This window comes from Arachis ipaensis, chromosome B10 (assembly GCF_059453495.1).
Source record: "Arachis ipaensis isolate K30076 ecotype BB chromosome B10, ASM5945349v1, whole genome shotgun sequence".
NCBI classification, from domain to species: Eukaryota; Viridiplantae; Streptophyta; class Magnoliopsida; order Fabales; family Fabaceae; genus Arachis; species Arachis ipaensis.
The window spans coordinates 83,285,384-83,289,843 of record NC_142435.1 but is presented as its reverse complement, the minus strand read 5'-3'; positions in this window follow the sequence as shown (position 1 = coordinate 83,289,843).

The following is a 4,460-nucleotide window of genomic DNA, read 5'->3' as shown; positions in this document are numbered from 1 at the left end:
GGTCGTGTTGCACGCCTTCCCTTTTTTTATATATATGTAGGTATGCAATTATGCAGTATGCATTGCTAATGCAAATGCTATGAATAACATCCAGGTTCAATAATATAACATAAAAACAAACAGTACGAAAGAAAATTTGAAAAAGAAATGACCATACCATGGTGGGTTGTCTCCCACCTAGCACTTTTAGTTAAAGTCCTTAAGTTGGACATTGGATGAGCTTCTTGTTATGGCTGCTTATGCTTAAATTCATCCAAAAATCTCCACCAATGTTTGGAATGCCAATAGCCTACGGGGTCCCAAACTAGGCATGTGAAGCCTTTGAGTAGCTTCAAGCAGGTTCTCAGGCTCCCGTGGTGACAAATATCAGAATAGATTCCAGAATCCCAAACTTTGCCTTTAAATCTGCCTTTGTCTTGATCTATATTCTTCGATCCGGGCGGTTTAGAAATCGTATTCTCACCAAGATGACCAAATGTCTTCCGAGATCCATTCAATTGAACTTGATACCAATCCTTGCACTTCGAATTGAAGCGTGGAACCTTATTGAATCTTGTACATCAGCTCTGAGTACGAGCCATTTCCCTCTTACTCTTAAAGCCGCAGAGAGCTCTAAGCTGGCCATCTGTTTCAAGCAAACCATATTCAAGTGGAAAAGTAAAGATAAAGGTTAAGGACTGTACCTACTTGAAGCTTGTATTAGGTGGTAATGGCCTTGGGATAGGTGTTTCTAGTGGATTTGTAAGTTCTACTCCCTTGTAATCTTCTGTGAATTCCTTCACTTCCTTACAAACTTTTTCAAATGCAATCACATCTTGATCAAAGTCTTCGATATCTTCCACATTACTCAAGTCATAAGTTGGAGGTTGAGAAAAATCTACCTCAACATCATCTTCGTATTCGCTTGGATAAGGTTCTTCAATCTCAGAGAATTCACGTACGGATGTGAGTTCATTACTAGGAGAACTTGACTTGAGACTATCATCATCAAGGAAACTTGCGTCTTGGGTTATTCCGTCTAGTTCTTCATGAAATACCTGCTTTGGGGGTTGTGCACTATCCTCCTTAGCATCAATTGTAACATCCTTGACGGAATTTTTCACAACTCTGGATTCCCATGGAGGTTTGACGTTAGGATTTTTGCCAGTAAAAAATTTTATAAAAACATTCGCGTTGTACATATAGTCTCTAAACCAATAGAAATCCCTTCGTACAAACGTTTTGGTTGTCACAAGTAACAAACCCCTAAATAAATCGATAACCGAAGTATTCAAACCTCGGGTCATCTTCTCAAGGAACTGTTATTAGCTATGGGGATTGTAAATTGGGGTTTTGAGAATGAGGAGCAAGTAATTTAGGTGGCAATTAAAGTAAATGAAGAACAAGTAATTTAAATAGCAAGTGAAATAAATAAATGATTGTAAATAAACTTTTGGCAAGGTATGAGAAATTAGAGGTCCTATCCTGGCTATCCTTATCAATGATGATAATAATTGAATCTTAATTCCACTTTGTTAGCCTTTACTAAGATAAAGGAAGGTCAAGGGATCAATTGGATTGATCTTCGGATCCTGTTTTATTTTCTAAGAAAAGATTGGGATTCTTGAAGCTCAATTCAATTAACAAAGATAACAATTATCAAGCATGTTTGAGTTTGATAACTCCTGAGTTACTGATTTCTTAACCAAAACCAAAAGAAGAAAAGTAATCCACTGGAATAAGAATGTCTTCAGATTGGGAATAATTGTAACTAATAAATAAAAGAAAGCAATATTAAAAGAAATACCGCAAATAACATTAATCCAAAATAATAATCTGTAACATGGAAGAATTCATAAATTAAATTGCAAAAGTAAATAATCAACTAAAGTAATGAATAAAAGTAAAAGAGAGGCTTAAAGTAAAGGAACATTAAACCTGGGATCGAGAGTCACTCCCAAACTAAGAGAAATCCTAAATCCTAATCCTAAAAGAGAGAGAGAATCTCTCTCTAAACTAAATCTAAATCATGAAAACTAAAACTAAAGTCATCTCTCCATGAATGGATGCATTCCCTCACTTCATAACCTCTGTTCTATGCCTTCTGGACTTGGATTTGGGCCAAAAAGGGCTTCAGAAATCGCTGGGAACATTTTCTGCAATTTCTGGTGCGTGGCCTCTGTCATGCGTCCGCGTGGGTCACGCGGTCGCGTCATTCGGAGCTTTTCTTGTCACGCGGTGGCGTCAGTCATGCGGCCGTGTCGCTGTTGATTCGCACTTGGCATGCGTCCGCGTTGCCCATGCGATCGCGTGGATGCCAGTTTCTTTAGAAACTCCGTTTTGTGCTTTCCTTCAATTTTTGTATGTTTCCTTTCCATCCTTTAAGTCATTCCTGCCTTAGAAGATCTGAAACTACTCAACACACTAGTCACGGCATCGAATGGAATTAAAGATAATTAAAATAATTAGTTTTAAAGCATAGGAAATATGTTTTTCACATACATCACATAATGAGGAAGGGAAAGTAAAACTATGCAATTAATTAATATGAATAAGTGGGTGAAGGATTGAATAAATCACTCAAACTAAGCACAAAATATATCATAAAATATGGGTTTATCAACCTCCCCACACTTAAACAATAGCATGTCCTCATGCTAAATCCAAGGTGAAAAGTTAGGTTAAAGTGATGGAATGTCATGTAATGCAATCTAATCTAAATGCAACTACCTAAATGAATGATGCATCATGCAATTCTAATTTTTATTCACTTGTATATAAAGCTTGCATGTAGTTGAATTAACTCACATTCTCAAGGAATCATATATATATATATATAGCCAAGCCTTAGATAGTGATAAAGTGCCTTTACAATTGAAATAGGAGAGAAAAGCATTTTATAAACTTGCAAGACAATTAATAATTTAAACAGAGATAAATGTTAATGAGCTATTGAACCCTCACTGGATTTTGTGCTTACTCTCTAATCACTCAGTGTTTATTGGGTTAATCACTCTATTCTTCTTTTTATTCTTACTTTATATAACTTTGTTTTTCATCTAACCAATCAACAATCATAGAATATAGTCATACCAAAAATCATGAGGTCTTTAAGTAAGGTTGTAATGGGGACAAGGTAAAGGTAAGAGTATATGTATAAGGCTAAGTGAGCTAATAAGTGAATCCTTAATTAGACTAAGATCTGACCTAACATACATACTTTCTAAATCAAACCTTCTTTACCTGTTTTCCATATTTTCTCACTTTTGATGTTACATGCTCATATCTCAATATTTATTTTTATCCCATGTGCATTGCTTTATTTCACAATTGGGGAATTCTTTTTGTGTCCCCTTTATTCATAACACTTTTTTTTAATGCACATGGTAATTCAATTATTTTGATTTTACATGAGCATGCTTCCCAAAACTTTTATTTTGAGTTATTTTATTCTTTTCAACTTTTCTACCTTTTGTTTTTATCATCCATGTTCCAAATAGGTTTTCCCACATTTAAACCATACATACTTCCTATCTTAAGCTAACCAAGGATTCAACTTGGGATTTTTATTTTGTCTTTCTGCTTAAGGCTAGTAATGTGGCTGATAGAATAAAAGGGGATTTAAAGGCTCAAGGGGGCTAACAAGGGTGATGTAAAGGGTAGGCTATTTTGGGATAAGTGAGCTAAAATCAAATAATGGCCTCAATCACTCTCTTGGTATGTATTTCTATTCTATAATCGGACATATAGATTAAAACAAAGTAAAGAACACCAGAATAAACAAGAAGGGCGGAACACACAGGAATAAAATATTATGGTTTGAATGTAACCATACAATTAAGCTCAAAACTCACAGGCTGTATGTTCTCTAGCTCAAAAATCATTTATCAGTTATGTATGTCATGCAGGTTTAATTAAAAATTCCCATTATTCTCAATGTAAAACTTATATTGAATGACTTTAAAGTTCTAGTGTTTCTCCTTGATGAAATGTTGTTAACTAACTAACATGTAATGCTATATATACAAGGTGTGTGGATTGTTCCTATTGTGTTCAAGTTCCTAATTTACTTCCTTTTTATATTTTTCAATTTAAACTAAGCTATCTTATGCTAAAAAGGGTAAACTATACTAATTAATCCATAATTTCTATAACTAATAAGTTAGAATTGCAACTAAAACTAAATGGCTAAAATATGACTAAAATGCAATATGTAGAAAATAGAGTAAAAATACATAAAAACAACAATGTATAAGTACTGAGAAAATTAAAATAAAAATAAAGAGAAAATACAGAAAAAGTAGCAAAATAGAAAGAGTATGTAGTGGTTCACCAATAAAAATATGCCAGAGATGGCTACCTCCCCACACTTAAAATGTAGCATCGTCCCCGATGCTCACTCAAGCAGGGTGTGAAGGGGTGTCAACACTGGAAGGGTGGGTAGCTGGGGTCTCTGTGGTGGTGGTCTGAGGATCAGCCTG